Source organism: Mirounga angustirostris, unplaced genomic scaffold, assembly GCF_029215605.1.
Source record: "Mirounga angustirostris isolate CCGP_5_RB_7025 unplaced genomic scaffold, mMirAng1.0.hap1 SCAF_13, whole genome shotgun sequence".
In the NCBI taxonomy this organism is placed as follows: domain Eukaryota; kingdom Metazoa; phylum Chordata; class Mammalia; order Carnivora; family Phocidae; genus Mirounga; species Mirounga angustirostris.
In genome coordinates, this window is record NW_026991721.1 from 60,056,407 (window position 1) to 60,074,117 (window position 17,711).

Sequence of the window (17,711 nt, forward strand, 5' to 3'; positions counted from 1 at the left end):
GAGACAGCTGGGTCCATTTTTTCCCCTATTTTCACTTAATTTTAGGATTGTTCTCATCTTTGTTGATTTTATTTCCCTCTCTGCTAATTTACATCTACTTTATTCCATTGCCAATTGGAAGCCATTGAAACTTCTGAAGACAGGAGTAGTGATCTGAACTGCACTTGACTGTTATATCCCTGGCATCTGGAAGATGGACTGCAGAGAAAGGTTGGAGGCAGAGGGCCATCCTGTATGTGATAAGGCTTACATTTTTTATATTAAAATTGCCCTAGTGGATTAAGAAACTGGGTGGTGCAAAGTGTTTCTAGACTCTGAACAGAAGTTAACCTGTGAAAACAGTCCACTAGATGGCACCAAAAGCTTAAGGATTGTGGCTTCACAGTTCTGTCCTTGTACTTGCCACCTAGTAAACGAGCTCCAAGGCCAGCAGCTGTGTGGCTGAGTGGTGCTGGCACCTTCCTTCTGAGTATAGTGAAAATGAAACAGGGACAACTGGAAATCTTCACTGACTCAGATATGGAGCACTGGGCACAGTTGGAAAGACCAGAAATATATCCAAGTGTATCCAAGTATTCAAACTGGTAGGGAAAGACAAATAGTGCAGTAAGTCATGCTGATTTAATTGGCTAAGTACTTTGGGGAAAAAAACACACACTTTTATACTCCAAAATAAAGTCCAGGTGGATTAACTTGTATTTTAGATAAGGTTTTTTCTAAAAAAATTATTTCCAGTTTTCTTGAGATATAATTAATATATATCGCTGTATAAGTTTAAGGTGTACAGCATAATGGTTTGACTTACATGTTGTGGAATGTTCACCAAAATATGTTTCGTTAACATCCATCATCTCCTATAGATATAATAAAAAAAAAAAGAGGGAAATATTTTTTTTCCTTGTGATGAGAACTCTCAGGAAGTCCTCTCTTAGCAACTTTCCTGTATGTCATACAGCGGTGTTAGCTGTGCTCATGAGGTACTTTACATCTCTAGTGCTTACTTATAACTGGAAATTTATACCTTTTGATCACTTTCCTTCCATATTCCCTCCTCTCTTCCCCCTCTTCTGGTACCTGCAAATCCTGTGTCTTTTTCTAGGGGTTTAAAATCATTTTAATTGTGGTTAAATACACATGCAAGTTACCATCTTAACCATTTTTAAGTGTATGGATCAGTGGCATGAAGTCCATTCACACTCTTGTGCTAACATCACCACCGCCCAGACACAGAACTCTTTTCATCTTGTAAAATGATAAATTAACTTTTCAAGTATAAAAGCCAGAGGCTACAAAAAGCTTAGAAGATATAGGTGTGTTTTATGTAATCTTGAGTTTGGGAAGATTTTTCGAAGCCCAAACAGCAGAAGTATCAAAAGTTACATATTGATACATTTGATTGCATAAAAATTAAAATTCAGTTTCCATATAGATAAGCCTCAAAATTTATGAATTAATCATATATATTTATTCTGTTTGCAAAACTCATCTCCATGTGGTTAGAGGACTGTAAGACTGAGGTCCCTGTTTTTTGCTGGCTGTCAGCCAGGTGCTGCTCTCAGTTCCTAGAGGCTACCCCCCAATTCCTTGCCATGTGACCCTCTCACAGGCCCTTTCAGAACATGGCAGCTTATTTCTTCAAAGCCTGCAAGAGAGAGTCTCTCCAGTCCGCTAATGTAGACTCTTGTATATACCAACAGAACAGAACGTTAGTCTTACATAGTATCTGTAGAGCATCTCCATAATCACAGTGGTGACATCCCCTCACCTGTGCCATGTAATGTAACCTCATCAAGGCAGTAGCTCCCCCATGTGCGTTTATCACATGGAGGAAACATGAAGTATGAGTTCTAACAAGTTCCAAAAAATTGAATAAGAATAAGGGTTCCCAAACTCAAGAATAAGAATAGGTGGCTTTAAGTAATGGATAGATTCTAATTCTATTTCACTTTTAATAAGTTTAAAGTCTAAATTCATATTGGAACTTAATGCTGTATAGAAACTACGCAATTAAAGAGGTTTATATACTTAGGATAAATTTAGCCTAATATTTTTCAAATTCAAAAATAAGAAATGGAGAGAGTTAAAATAATTTTGACCTATATGATCTCTAAGTTTTCTTGCTGGCTCTAATGATAATATCAGAAACAACTAATATTTTTCAGTGATTCCTCTGAACAGGCACTGAGATAATTCACCTCATTTAATTCACAGTGATCCTAGGAAGTAGATAACTTTTTAAAAAATTTTTATTTATTTATTTGTCAGAAATAGAGAGGGAGAGCACAAGCAGGGGGAGGGGCAAAGGGAGAGGGAGAAGAAGACTCCCCAATGAGCAGGGAGCCCGATGCGGGACTTGATCCCAGGACCCTGGGATCATGACCTGAGCCGAAGTCAGACACTTAAGTGACTGAGCCACCCAGGCATCCCAGTAGATACCTTTTTTATACCCATTTTACAGATGAGGAAATTGAGGCCTAGAGAAGGTGGTAGGTTTCTATGATGTCAATCCAAGTGACTCGTTTCTCAGCTTGAAGTTCTAGGAAAAGTTACTAAATGGGGAATGTTCTTTTCCTACTTAATAAGCATTCATATTTCAAAATTATAGAAAATATTTAATGAGAAGAAATATATTAAAAATTAGCATGTAGACTACTTAACAGAGATAAAGCTCCACTGATCCCTAGTTTCACCCAATGTGTTAGTGTCTTTTTATAACTCACACTTCACACCTCCTCCCAGGATGGGATGATCAGGATAGAGCAGGAGGACACCTTGGGTGGTCGCAGTGGCATTCTGCTGGCTCCTGCCTGTTCTTCGTTATTATGATCATTAATTTCTTTACAATTAGCATCTTATCCCCCTATTGTGACAGCTGTTTTGAACTAAGAAATCTCACAATGAATCTTGAATCATAATTGATAATGTATGTTTTTCAAAGATCCTATAGTGATTTTTGGTATCCCATCCAGAGAAGCTCAGCTTTGTCACAATCTTGGGGCACGTACCACCTTCAAACTGACCACTTTTTGGTGGCAGTTGTCTGGATGTAAATTGAAATCACTCCTTGTCAGTATTCGATTCCCTATCATGTCTAAGTTCAATCGTGTCCTCACCTGAATCTTCCAGTTACTTCACAGGCAGCATTGACTCTTGTCCAGTTTGAGACTGTAAACACATAGATGTCCTACTTTCCCCATGATATTATGATACCATTTGCTTTTATTTTTCCAATAACATCAAGATATGTAATAAGATTCTGTCTCCAGACTTGAATTTGTGACAGAGAACTCAATCTTATTTTTATCTGTGTTTTATTTCATTATTGAGGCCCCATGTAGCAGAGTATGGGTTTAGCCTTCCTTTCAGTCTGGAAATTTAATTGTTACAAGCTTTTTCCTGCAGACCTCATTCTAGTTTTGGGTGAGATTCTAAACCTCCTAAAGTTGATATTAAGATGGGTGTTTCTACCAAAATTAGAGACCTGGAAAAGTGAACCATTTGTATATTTAATTATGGGGGAAATGTTCCTGGGGTCATAATCAGTCTGGGCATTTAGACAGGCTGGACATGTAGTTCCGCTTTTCAGATGCTCTGCGGTTTCCAAGAAAATGTCCAGCCCGCGGGTGAGGAATGAAGGGGCACGGAGCATGTGAAAAGGAGCCTCTTCATGCTTGCGGTGCCCTCAGGCTTCTATTCATTCATTTAGTAAAGATTAAGTCAACACTTAAGCCTGGCCAAGCATGATTCTGAAAGGTAGACGTGCAGATTGCAGCAACAGTGACGATCTCTTCCTTGGACTATTGTCTCTCTCGGTCCGGGGGGAAGAAAAACCCAACCTAGCACCTGTAATCCAACTCCTGTAGTAAGAGTACAAATGAAAACATTTCACCTCAGGAGCAGAAAACAGACTTTTGCTTTAGCACAGAAGGAAAATTGAAGACCAGAAATGAAGCTAAATAAAAGGCCGAAGTCAAGCAGGGTCTGGATGAAGCTGTTGTGTGTTTCCTCTTTTATGTCCAGTGAAATATTTTTGACACTAGAACTCCTAAAATACTGTATAACTAAGTGAATTGAAAAATTGCTTTCTAGAAGCTTTGAGGATGCATCATTTCTCTGAGATAAGGGAGTCATAAATACTGTGAACATTTTGATATACTAAAATAGCAAACTAAGAAGATTAGCTTTTGCCAAATGGATTTTATGGCCTCAGTAATAACACTGCTTCGTTTATTTTCATTATTTCCAGTGGAGTAAAGACTCCACATGTAACTAATATATTTGGATTAACTCCTCTGTGCTTCATTTTTTCTGGGAAGGTTTAACAACAAAGCTAGCTTTATGAACCTTGGGGGAGGGATGTACTTTGTTGAACCCCTCATCTGATTTTATACATGTTTCTAAACATGTTCTTAGGCCTCAAATGGTGCCCAGGAGAGATGAAATTACCCAGGCCTCAGCGTCTTAAGGGTGTAACTGCTGGCTGAGCTGGACAAGTACATAATTAAGGGTAGCTGTGGAGTAGGCTCGGGCTGGGGCTAATCCACTCCTGCAGCAAAAAAACATGATTCCCGGCCTGGTGCATGGGCCGGGCGCTGTTCCTTCCTAACCCTTTTGGATGGTGTTTTCTCAGCCTCTGACTCTTTCCTCAGACACGTGCACTGGTCAGCACTTGGCTGGAGCCCCAAGTGGATCCTCAGCAGATGTCCAGAGTTCTGTCTTTGCGCTGCATGGCTTTCTGGTCCTTGGTCTGTGTGTGGTGGAGGACTTGCTCCCCTCTGGACTCCTGTCTCTGGGTCCTCACTAAGGGCTTCTTACTTAGGCCAAGCTCAGCCTGGGTTCCCTCCCTGCTCTCAGTAAAAATGGGCCTTTCATAGGAGAATACGAATTGTAGAAATAGATCCAAGAATACATAGAATATATAAATAGGGTAATGATCATGGAAGTAATCTAAAATGTGAAAGAACTCTCTAAAACCACACTTGTTTTGTTCAGATTTTAAAGAAAGAAGTAATTCTAATTATGTCTAAATTCATTTTACAAGCCAGTATATAAACTTGCTACCAAAAAAATATAAAAATATGAAAATTATAGGCACCTTTCACCTATAAATATAGATAAACATATATTCTCAATAATATAATAATGAGTCACATAACACTGAAAGAAAAATACACCATGAATAAATAGGAATGTAGTTTTATAAAATCTGATACAGTATTTTATACAGTAGATCAAAAGAAAAAAAAGTCACAACTGTCTCCATAGTTTCCAATGAAGCATTGATAAAAATTCAATATCCATTTTTGATACAGACTCTCAGGAAACCAAAAATATAACATGATAAAAATGTATCTATTTTAAGCATTCTTTTTTAGATTTATCCATTTTAGAGAGAAAGCGAGCATGTGTGCATACAGGGAAGGGCAGAGGGAGAGGGAGAAACAGACTCCCTGCTGAGCAGGGAGCCCAACTCGGGGCTCCATCCCAAGACCCTGAGATCATGACCTGAGCCAAATCAAGAGTCAGAGACTTAACCAACTGAGCCACCCAGGTGCCCCTCAACTGACAGCATTCTTAATACTAAAGCAGAAGGAATCTGACTGAAGTAAGAAATAAGACAGAAATATTGCCATCATAATTATTCAGGATTGCTCTATGGTGTCAGCATAAGAAAAAAGGCAAAAGGAATTAAATAAGGAGACGAGATATAATGATGTGCTGATAACATGATTATTTCCTTTTAACTGCTTAAATGAGGACAGAGCTATGCTTTCAATGTCAAGAATGAAACCATATTTTTCACCCCTCCCATTTTTCAAAAAGAGATTAGAATGTTTCTACACCCTAATTTCCTCCCATTGCCCTTCACAGTTTAGAATCATTGGGCTTTTAGATATTTATTGTTTCATGTAGCTTCTCTGGCAAAAATAATTAGTGACCTGAAACTAAAACATAATATGTTAATTATACTTCAAAAAAAAGAAAAAGAAAAAATTAGTGACAAGTATTTAATTCCATTAGGATATTTTTAAATTATGTAGTATAAGTTTTGTTTGTTTTTAATACTTACTGCCAATTTTTTGTACCATCTTCCCCTATTAAGTTTAAAAAAATTTTAAAGTTATATTACAGTCAGCAAAAGCAGAGTCTGGAATAGCTTTTAAGGACAGAAATGTGGTTGTTAGATTTTAAGTTCTTCTATGGTTGGGAATGTGTTTCAGTGGATTCTCAAATGGATGCTTGCAAGACCAGATAGAAAATGTTGGTGTGTCTATCACTTGTAGTTAATGCTAAACTGTTTTCTGGCATTTATTATCATAGAGCAGACATCTAAGGCCAACAGGACTCTATTTTTCCTTTGTGGTTCATCTTTTCTTTTTACTTGAATGCTGGGTTGAATTTGTTTTTTCATCCTTAGAATTACAGGTTTTATGAGGTAGTACCTTCCCTCCCCCCATTACATTTGCTGTGAGTGAAGTGAAACATTTCAATCTAAAAATTCAGCCAGTTTTTTAGTTCAGGCATATTTTTCTTTTACTTAATTGATTTTGAACCACACAACATATTTAAAGAATAATACACCATGAGCAAATAGGAATGTGGTTTTCAAAATCTATTAATATAGTCTTTTATATCAGTAGACCAGAAGAAAAAAGATCACATGATCATACCCATAGATCCCAATGAAGCATTAATGAAATTCAGTATCAATTTTGAAACAAACTCCTAGTAAACCAGAAATAGTACGTATTTCTATTTCTCTTTTAAGAATGCTTCCTGTAGTGGCATCTGGGTGGCTCAGTCGTTAAGCGTCTGCCTTCGGCTCAGGTCATGATCCCGGGGTCCTGGGATCGAGCCCCACATCGGGCTCCCTGCTCGGCGGGGAGCCTGCTTCTCCCTCTCCCACTCCCCCTGCTTGTGTTCCCGCTCTCGCTGTGTCTCTCTCTGTCAAATAAATAAATTAAATCTTTAAAAAAAAAAAAAAAAAGAATGCTTCTTGTATGCGTAAAGCACTTGATTTGTCTTCCGTGTCCCTAGTATTTTCTCCTGTCAGTTCTGTCCATACAAGGTCATTTGTTTTGAGGTTTAAGAGTTTTTCTTGAGCAGGTATTTACTTTGTTATCTCAGTTTTTTCTCATGGCAAATCTCCATTTAAAAAATTTAGCCATCATGCTTTTTCAAACCCTGAAAAATCTCTCCTAATCTCATATTGTGCTTTTCTTGTAATTTTGTATTCTATTTTCATAAAGTGTAATGTACTCCCAAATCTTGTTAAGTGGGTGAATTGTAGTTTTTCTAATGATCTTTCTTTTTAGGGCAAGAAGTCAGTTTACTTGGGGCAGCCAGGGGGGTGGGACATGATCAGATTTGTCAGCTTGGTCCCTCTTTTTCACTGCTGACTATTTCCATTGTCGAATTATCTTTGTTCTTTTTCATTTTATCTACTGGGGGGTGTCTCTTTTAGCGGAGGGGAAGCAAGGTGGTCTTAGAGACCCTGTTGGTCCCTTTCAGGTACTTGAAGCGCCAGCACGTACAAGGAGACAGCCTAGAGTTTCTCAAGTTTTACTTTGCAATTGTAAAGATGCAAACACCTGTAAGGAAAATTAAAACAGAGCCAGGAGGGGCCAAAGCCAGAGGCATGGTCTTGGTGCTCAAAAGATAGGTTTCCATGTTTGTTGTGACAGTCCAATTTAGAGAGCTCTGTGCCTTTGGTTTTCCTCCTTTTCTTCCTGCTCCTCTGTTCTCATCCTCCTCCTCTTAGTTTTGTTTATTTTTGTCCCGGTTTCCTTTTTAATGTTAATTGCAAAATATATCATATGTGCCGAAGAGAATGGGAATTTCCACATATAGTTTAGAGAAAAAATGTAAAGTGAATTATACTGTATTTTTTTCCTTTGTGACTTTTCTCTTTCACTCAATACTTTATTTGTGAGATTTATCCATGTTCTTGCATGAAGTAGTAGTTTGTTAATTTTCATTGCTGTGTTAATTTTCATTACATTATATGAGTATACCATAATTTATTTGCCCATTTTGTGGTTGTAAATATCAGCATCTTTTCCAGTTTGGGACCATTTTGAACAATGCCTCTCTCAACATCCTTGTATCTCTGGGCCTAGATATTTACTAAATAGTGCTAAGCTGCTTTTCAAGTGTCATGGCCTCTAGATGAACATATATAGTTCATCTAGTCATGTTTGTGAATACCTGTTGTCTTACCTCCTTCCCGCTCTTAATGTCAGCACACATTCATTTACCAGTCAGTGTGATGGATGCTTAGCTCAGTACCAAAGCAATCCCCAGGGTATGTGGGGTAGGGGAAGCAGCTTGATGTCTGGCTTGCCCTTACCCTGAGGGTACAGCTCCTGGCAGGGAGGTTTTCCTTCCAGAATCCTCACCTCAATGTACCCTGGATTTGGCCTTCTGCTCCCAGGCCAAAGCAAGCCTTGGACACTACTGTTAAAGTTCCAAGGATTTAGCAAATGTCCTCCTAGCAAGAGTTTCTTCACTTACATTTTGGGCTGATAATATTTTACTATTTGGGCAGATCTTTGATGCATTCAGGATTTATTTTTGTTCTATATACTTTGTCCACAAGTTTAAAAATTTTTTAAATCTCTCCAGAGCAGATCAGGTTGGTTCAAATAGCCTTAAGTCTATACACTTTTTCTTTTATAATAAGCATGATTGCCTGTTTTAGAGATCACCACAGCAGGGCCCTCACCTTCATTAGCTGGTAATCTGTGCTGTGGGGCTAGATTCTTTCTTTGGACAATGTCATTCTCCCTTAGATGCCAGTAAGAATTAAGTAGGCCTCCTTTCCTGTAAGAACTCAAGTGTGGCCTCTTTTCAGCACCAAATGAAGGTGCAGGGAAGGTGACAGGGGACTAGCTCTGATGAATTATGACTTGACTTGGCGTTACTTTCTACTTATTCCCAGACAGGCTTTTCAGCCTCTTGCAAGAAATTATAGTTTGGTATTCCTGTTTCCTATCTTATATCTGTTATATCTTCAAATATATTTTCAATATAACTGACAGGTAAAATACAGCCTTCCATACCCCCCTCACTGATTGATTTTTTTCCCCCTTCATTATATCCTTTTAGTCCTTTTGATGAGAATTTGGAAGGGATTGGAGGAAGGATTTTAGCTTATATGTTCAGGATGCCACCCTGAGCAAGAATTCCATTTTGTGTATTCTGAAGCAGTGTTACTCAGTGTGTAAACGTTCATTTTGTTATGACTTTTGGGAATGTACCATACTCCAGCTGTTTAGGAAACTTATGCTAACATTTTTTTTTTTTCCAATTTCAGCTTCTTCCCCTCTACTGGCTTTTCTCCATTAGCATTTAAATGTGCTCAAGCCTCTGAGAAAACTCTCTTGATCACTGAACCCTCTCTAGCTGTTAGCCTATGACTGTCCTTCCCTTCACAGCCATGTCTGTCTGTCTCCTTATCCTCAGACTTGTGGGCTTCTTCCCTGAATGAGAAAATTGGAGATCAACCTGTTAAGTTCCTTAAAATTGTATATTTTAATTGGGCATACATCAAAATTATAGATAAATTTTGTGTGAATTAGTATTTTTAAAATACTGAGTTTTCTCATTCAAGAATACAGTTTGCTTTTCTATTTAATAAAATTTCTTTCATAACCTTGGATAAGGTAGAGTCATCTTTTTTGTATAGATTTCGTTGGTTTATTGCAACGTATTTAACAATTTTTCTTCATACAATGAATGCTTTTCCTTCTCAGTCTGTTCTAATTATTACTGCTGGTTGCTATAGGAGGCTATTGATCTTTGTAGACTTCTCTCACGTAGGGCCAACTTACTCAATACTCATTACTTTGAATTGTATAGTTGATTTTATTGTATATTCTAAGGAGGCAATTTGCAAAATAGCACTTTTTGTCTCTTTTTTCTTATATTCACATTTCTATGTTGTTCTTGTCTTACTGAAATGGGTACAACTCTCAATAAACTTTTTATTAGTAGCAGTGACAATGGGAATCCTCATTAACTATGTTTTGTGGGATTCCTTCTAGTATTTAACATGAGGCATGGTATTTGCTATGGGGTTTGTTAAAGGACTTTTACTTTTTCCTAGTTTGCTACAAGTAGTGAGGTTTTGGTTTGTTTGTTTTAAACTAAGAATAGTTGTTTAACAACAACAACAAAAAGAATAGTTGTTTAACATTAACAACTGCTTATGGGATATCTATCAATCAGGTCATATGTTTTCCTTTAAACTGATAGTGTAGAAATATCTTCAGATAAACCCTACATAGCATGATGTCTCATTTTTTAATGCACTGATGGATTCAATTTTCTAATATTGAATTTTTATTCAATTTTTATTGAATAAAATAAAATAAAATAAAAATAAATAAAATAAAATAAATTGAATTTTTATTCAATTTTCTAATATCTATAGTTTGTGTTTATTTTGTTGTTCTTTTCTTAAAGTTTAGGTATTAGGGTTAGGTTGGCCTGATGGAATTCTGTTATTCTACCGTAAGTCTGTGTATTACTTGCAGATAATATGATGACTTCCATACAGAGAATGGAATGAATCAATAGAAAAATGATAGAACAATTAAGCAAGTAAGCAAGATTGCTGGGTGTCAACTTACAAAATAGGTACCATTCCTCTATGTAGACAGTTATTATTTCTAGAAAACAGAAAATGAGGTAATATTACAGCAATGGCAAAAAATATAAATTATCTGGAAACTAACCTAACAAAGTCTTCACAAGCCCTTTAAGTAGAAAAATATTAAAAGCTGTATGAGAACCTAAAGAAAACTTGATGTGCCATGTTTTAAGGCAAATTGACTTAACATTGTGGAGGTTAAAATTCTTTACATGTTAACATATAAATAAAATAAGATTTGAACAAATATTCTAATATATTTTTTTGAGGAACTCAACACATATAGTATGCATATATAATATATATTAATCTTCTCAATTTTAGATGTAAATATCTTCTTCCAGATGATAATTCATCTGTTATCTTTGCCTGTGGCAATCTTCCCGCCAAAAAAGATTCCTTATTTTTGATGTAGAAAAAGCCATCAGATGCCTTTTTTGTCTAAAAAAGTATTTTTCCAGTTCCAAGTTATATGATATTCCCCTACATCTTTTTCTTTGTTTCTTTTTTCCTAGAGAAGTAGGCATTTGTTCTGTCCTGTAAGCACACCTCTCCTACATCTTTTTCTATTAGAAAATAGAATGTATATAAAATATATAATAAAATAAATGAGAATAAAGATTTGCAGCTAGCTAAGAAATTCTTGAAAGAGAACAAAATACCAGAATTTAAGACATTATGTAGTCAAGTAAGGTGGGAATGGCAAAAGAACAATGGAACAGAATAGGAAGGCCAGAACTAGTTACAGGTTTGTATATGTATGACTCCATGTATAGTAGATGGAGTCTACTCCATCAAATGGAGTCCTCAGCAAATGAAGGACTGTTCAGTAAATATTAGCTGGAAATGGGCTCATTCTATTGAGGAAAATAGAATGAGATCACTGCCTTACATCATAGACATGGATAGATTTAAGACCAGGTAAATTAAGGCTAACATGTAAATAATAACATTGTAGACCTAATGGGCAAGGGATCAATATCTCTGAAAGAATAGCCACTGACTCTTGGCCAACTGGCTTTTGTGAACGTGAGCCTAGGGTTGCTAGGTAGTCTCTATTTTTCAAAAGAAGGCAGAAACACAACTTTTATGTGAAATCTCCCAATTTCAATTATTTACAATTTAATTTGTAAAGTTAAAATTATTTTGTGAGTCCTTATTTGGCTCATAGACCAATGATTTAATTCATCTGAACAGATATGAAGCCTACCAGTTGCTAATTTCCACCCAATGTACAGAGCTCCCAGTCAGTCTTATTCCCTTATTATTAAATATGAATGGACAACTATGAATCACCAGATATTTAAGGAATGCCTACAGCATAACCCAGGTAGACATATTGAAAACTGATACCTTGGGAAACAGAGATAATTCTGGAAACAGAAGACAAGTTTAACTGCATCACACATAGTAATCTCCTTCATGAGTCCAATAACTATTTTTAAACTGTAAGTTCTAGAGGGTCAGAAATTAGTGTCCTTGTTGGCTTGTGCTTATTGGGGAATTCAATACCTATTCTAGAATGTAATCCACATTGCAAAATCCTACTGTGTTGTTAGATTAGTCACCCCTGGCTCTTTCTCCACACTATTTGCAGCATAAGAGAAATGTCATCACACTACTGCAGAGTGCTCAGGTTGCTGACAGAATGAAGACAGATTTAATTCGTGTGAGAAACACTGCCATGCCAGTGCCATGCATCATTGTTCTTGAGATGCATCAGGCTCCACAGGCTTAGGACAGGATTTGATGACAGGACTTTTTTTGCATTGTGTTATCCTAGGATATTTTTAGAATTATGTAAAAAGAAAGTGTCAATTCCTTCATATCTTCTTCCATTTTTTTTCTAGAATAATAAGACAGAATAAGGCCAAGAGCAAATATTTTAGTATAATAAGCTATATGCTCTTAAGGAATAGTTAGAGCAAATCACAGACTTTCTTTGAATTCCAGTCTTACCATGGATTTGTGCTTTAAGACTGGTGAATTCTGAGCTTTTAATGGAAGAGTTAAACAGAAGAATTTATTTGAATGTCTTTACCATTTATCCCTTAAATAAAATTCTGTGCCTTTTAATGATTCTGTTAGTGACTGAAGTCTACATTTCTCCATTCAAAGGTACTTGCCACTTACTAACTATAGAGTTCTTGTTACCTTTTTCTTATACTGAGCAACTACCAAAGCATAAGGCTGGGGTGTGGTGGGGGAGGGATCAAAAGATAGATCAGATGTAAGCTCTGTCCTCAAGATAGTCATGTTCACCATGCTGAAAATCATTGGTCATTTGCACTAGGTCCAAAAAGAATGCCATATTATACTTTGCCAGAAATACTAGCTTCTATTTCTGGCAAAGTAATATAGTGGTTTAAAACTGCAGGCTTTGGAGTCAGACTGCCTGAATTCAAATCAGCTCCACAATTTGACAGCTATGTGACCTTGGATAAATTTTTTTTTTGAACTCTTTTAAATTTTATTATGTTATGTTAGTCACCATACAATACATCATTAGTTTTTGATGTGGTGATTCATGATCCATTGTTTTCGTATAACACCCAGTGCTCCATGCAGTACGTGCCTTCCTTAATACCCATCACCAGGCTAACCAATCCCCCCTCTCCTGTCCCCTCTAAAACCCTGTTTGTTTTTCAGAGTCCATAGTCTCTCATGGTTCATCTCTCCCTCTGATTTCCCCTCCCTCATTGTTCCTTTCCTTATCCTAATGTCCTCCATGCTAATCCTTATGTTCCACAAATAAGTGATATTTGTGATAAATAAGTGATATTTACCGTATGATAATTGACTTTCTCTGCTTGACTTATTTCACTTAGCATAATCTCCTCCAGTCCCATCCATGCTGATGTAAAAGTTGAGTGTTCATCCTTTCTGATGGCGGAGTAATATTCCATTGTATATATGGACCACATCTTCTTTATCCATTCATCTGTTGAAGGGCATCTCGGCTCTTTTCACAGTTCAGCTATTGCGGACATTGCTGCTATGAACATTGGGGTGCATATGGCCCTTCTTTTCACTACATCTGTGTCTTTGGGGTAAATATCCGGTAGTGCAATTGCTGGGTCATAGGGTAGCTCTATTTTTAAATTTTTGAGGAACCTCCACACTGTTTTCCAAAGTGGCTGTACCAACTTGCATTCCCACCAACAGTGTAAGAGGGTTCCCCTTTCTCCACAACCTCTCCAACATTTGTTGTTTCTTTCCCTGTCCATTTTTGCCATTCTGACTTGTATAAGGTGGTATCTCAGTGTGGTTTTGATTTGAATTTCCCTGATGGCTAATGATGATGAACATTTTTTCATGTGTCTGTTAGCCATTTGTATGTCTTCTTCAGAGAAGTGTCTTCATATCTTCTGCCCATTTTTTGACTTGATTATTTGTTTTTTGGGTGTTGAGTTTGAGAAGTTCTTTATAGATCTTGGATACCAGTCCTTTATCTGTAGTGCCATTTGCAAATATCTTCTCCCATTCTGTGGGTTGCCTCTTTGTTTTGTTGACCGTTTCCTTTGCTGTGCAGAAGCTTTTTATCTTGATGAAGTCCCAAAAGTTCATTTTTGCTTTTGTTTCACTAGCTTTTGGAGATGTATCTTGAAAGAAGTTGCTGTGGGCGATGTCAAAGAGGTTACTGCTTAGGTTCTCCTCTAGGATTTTGATGGATTCCTGTCTCACATTGAGGTCTTTCATCCATTTTGAGTTTATCTTTGTGTATGGTGTTAGAGAATGGTCGAGTTTCATTCTTCTGCATGTGGCTGTCCAATTTTCCCAGCACCATTTATTGAAGAGACTCTTTTTTTTCCATTGCATGTTTTTTCCTGCTTTGTCAAAGATTATTTGACCATAGAGTTGAGGGTCCATATCTGGGCTGTCTATTCTGTTCCATTGGTCTATATGTCTGTTTTTGTGCCAGTACCATGCTGTCTGTCTTGGTGATCACAGCTTTGTAATATAGCTTGACCTTGGATAAATTTCTAAACCTTTCTTTATCTCTGTTTTCTCAACTGTAAAGTTGTAGTAAGAAACAGTACCACAGAGACTGTGTGAAGATTTAATGCAATACTATTTGTAAAGGCTTGGGGGGCTCTGTCCCAGAATATAGTCTGTGAATGATAATTTCCATAATCCTCACTGCCTCTTTATGCATGACTGGGATTTTTAAGTCTCAAGCCCCAGAAAGTGTTTAGAGAAGGAGAAGTTTGAAAAAAAAAAACAGTAACACCTTCCTATTTTTTTTTTAATAGGCTCTATGCCCAGTGTGGAGCCCAATGTGGGGCTTGAACTCATGACCCTGAGATCAAGACCTGAGCTGAGGTCAAGAGTCAGACAATTAATCAACTGCGCCACCCAGGTGCCCCAATACCTTCCTATTTCAGATAAAGTTCTGGGGTTTTGGAAGACCAAATTCTGCTTATATCTTTCTTTCAGCCCACAGACCTGGTCTTGCACAACGATGTCAGTTGGAGTGATTTAAGGAAAATCTCCCTGCACTAAACTTCTTTAAGAGATTGGATGAACAGACATCCCAGAGAGACATAAATTGACTCTCAGAAACTAACACCCTTGTATGGTTGGATTTAATTACCTTGCTTTCCTAATGTAAAGTTGAGCCCAGCTGAAGGAACAGATAGAAATTTTGTTGGGATAAGAATAAAGTGAGGAAGACAATAGCATTATTGTCTATAAAATAGCCACATAAAAGTAATGCATAGTGGGTCAGAGGAAAGGAGGAGAGAACATAGTGAGGTTGAAAGAGGCAGCAATAGGGAAGTAAAAGGGATAGAGATTGAGGAAGGCTATATAGGGAGGTGTTTTATATACAGATGGAGATAGGAGAGGAGGCAAAAAGTACTCTAAAGCCTTGCTACTCACAGTGTCATCCTCCGATCAGTCTATAAGTTGCAGCATGTCACCTGGGAGCTTGTTAGAAATGCCAGACTCCACCCACAAATAGAATCTGCACCTTAGCAAGATCCCCAAGTGACCTGAATGCACATTAGACTTTGAGAAGGGAGCATAAAAGACACAAGTCCCCACTGTCTCATTGTGATGAGAGAAACATGCAGGTGTATAGTGGAAGGGAGCAGCCTAATGGAAGAGATAGAGATGCATATATGGATCCAAAAATTTTCCAGGAGAAAAGTGGTTATAGAGTAGTTTGTGAATGGTTAAGCTGACTGTGAATTATATTTTAGTCTCCACTCTGGCTTTCAGAGCCTCAGTGGTATGAGACAAAGCCTGGAAGTTTTTAAGGATTAAAGTTACTGGAGATTCCTAAAATATTCTGATATTATTGGGTATTGGTTTTGATTTTCAGCATTTGGTGCTAAACGTACATTTTTGTTCTCTTTTTGTTGAGTTATTTAGTTGGGGAGACTGTATTACGGGGAGTTATGCAGAGGTAATTTTAGGCAGGCAGTCATTCTCATCATTTGGCTTCCAAACATTCGTGTTTCCAAACACAGCCTCATTCTCAAACCATTCCTTCAAAGGGCCTTTTGCAAATGATCATCTCTTGGATGTTTTTGTTTCTAGGCTGTGTCATTGGCCATCTCTTCTCTTCCTTCACAGAACAAACATCTATAGGTTGTATCATTTATTACTATGAATTCCACTCCCACCAACAAATTGCCACCTGAGATTTATCTTCAGTCTTGTTCAGTTTTCAGAGCCCTAGAACTGCGGCTCAGTATTTTTCTGAATATTCAGTAGGCAATTCAGACTCAACAGATTACAAACTGAATTCATCTTTTCTTTAAAATGCTTTCTTGATTCTCCGTGAATGTCACCAATATGAACTCATTCCTGTGTGCCTGAGGTTGGGGCAGGGAAAGTACAAGATGAGCCCAAAATATCTTGATTTGAAACAAGGATTTGATAAAAATTTATGAGGACTTGTTAAAAAGACACAGTAGCCAGCATGAAGAACAGCTGGGACAGCGTGAACATCAAAATAAATAATGACAATAACAGATTATAACCTATGGATTAACATAAGGATTAATGAGCCTATAAATGAATGAACGAAGAAATGAATATAGGAAAAGCTCTTTCTTATAGTACAGCATCAACAAATAAGCATAGAAGAAGTGATAGAGTTACAAAGTCATTATTAGCAAATATCACAGTAATTATTTAGTCAAGAATCATCAATAGAGTATAAAAAACTGTTCGGTAAAAGTTTGATGATGAATAGTATAACAATGTAATTTCAAAGGCTCTCCCTACAAAGTACTTCTTAATTACAAAGGGAAAACTGTAACATTATAGAGAAGAATTTTGATAGGCATCACCTTAACCCAGTGATGACAATTAGCCTCACTAGGAATGGTACAAATCAACATTGTGTTCTTGATAAGATGCCCTGAAAAGAATGCAGCATCACTTCTGTGACATCCCTGCCAAAAATACAAAACCTGAATCTAATACTGGGGAGACATGAGTAAAATCAAATTGAGGGGAACTCTACAAAATAGCCACCTTGTACTTTCCAAAAATGTCAAGATTGGGAACCAAGAAAGACTGAGGAACTGTTCCAGACTGAAAAAGAAAAAAAATAAAAGACATGACAGTGAAATGTAACATTTGATCCCCAGATAGATCTTGAACCAGAGGAAGATCCTTGTACTTTCCTTTGCTCTGAAATACATTATTGGGGCAATTTGTGATATTTGAATGGGGTTTGTGGATTATATGGTCTCATATTTTCTCAATTTTGTGGTTGTATAGGAGAGTGTCCTTTTCTCTAGGAAATAGCAGTAGTAGGTCATCATGCCTGCAACCTGTTCTCCACTAATTTGGAAAAGAATGTGTGGTGGCCGGGGCTGGGAGTGAGGGAGAGAGAGGAAAGGAATGATGCAGAAAATATGTCAAATGTTAACAGTTGGGAAACCTGGCTGAAGGCATACAGGAGTTCTTTTTGCTATTCTTGCAGGCTTTCTGTAGCTTTGGTAATTACTGAAAAGTAAAAAAGTTTTGAAAAAAAAATCACTATTTCTCTGACACTTTCTTTACTTCATTTTATTTCCTGACCACAGCTTCCTTCTAA